This window comes from Haliaeetus leucocephalus, unplaced genomic scaffold (genome assembly GCF_000737465.1).
Source record: "Haliaeetus leucocephalus isolate CR32 unplaced genomic scaffold, Haliaeetus_leucocephalus-4.0 Scaffold657, whole genome shotgun sequence".
Classification (NCBI taxonomy): domain Eukaryota; kingdom Metazoa; phylum Chordata; class Aves; order Accipitriformes; family Accipitridae; genus Haliaeetus; species Haliaeetus leucocephalus.
The window spans coordinates 6,394,797-6,395,596 of NW_010973093.1; positions in this window are offsets into that span (position 1 = coordinate 6,394,797).

Consider the following 800-nt stretch of genomic DNA (forward strand, 5'->3'; position numbering starts at 1 on the left):
CCGTGCTGTGACTGACTGGCAGAGGGGTGGAGGGCTCCTGCCACAGGTGCTTTTCTGTGTGCTTGGAGCCTCATGGTGGGAAATCTGCAGTGGATTCTCCGCTGAGCCATTTTGTGGGTAGGGAAGGACTTGTATCTGCAGGTTACTTCACTGGTCCTCAACTGGAGTGGTTGCTTGCAGTAAGTCAGCGAGAGGTATTGGGCCTTTGGAGAGGCTGTAGCTTAGCTGGAGTCTGACTTTCCACTCTTTCTCTTTCAGAGATCAGAGATGTCAGCGCGTTCCTTCCTTCTTTCTGTTGACTGATTGTTAAGGTGAGTTTGAGGCATGAAAACTAATAGCTTGCCCAGACTGGCATGAGCTGGCTTTTCCCTTGTGCTCACTGTGGGCAGATCCCCGTTCTTCCCCCTGCATGAGCTGCTCTAAGGGGCCATGGTACATGTCTGTTCCTGCCAGCTACAGCTGCCCACCAGAGGACTAGGACAGGCTCCATGTTAAAAGGGAGTGGGGGAAATCATAAATGGAGAACTGGAAGAAAAACACGCTTCAGGGCTTCAGTCTTACTACGGACTATGTAAATTCTTCAGATATCCCTCCCCTTTGCTGCACTTCCCCAGGGAGCCCTCCTGCTCCTACAGGCATGGATCCCCTTTCCTTGGGGCTGTGAAGGGTGGCAGCTCTTCTTTGTTGCTTTTGTACATTCCAGCTTTGAAAGGCAAATACCTCTCTTAAGACCTTGCAGCATGCATCCAAGAGACGGGAAGGGTGCTCTCAGAGCAGCCAACTTGGGAGGGCTGGTGGAT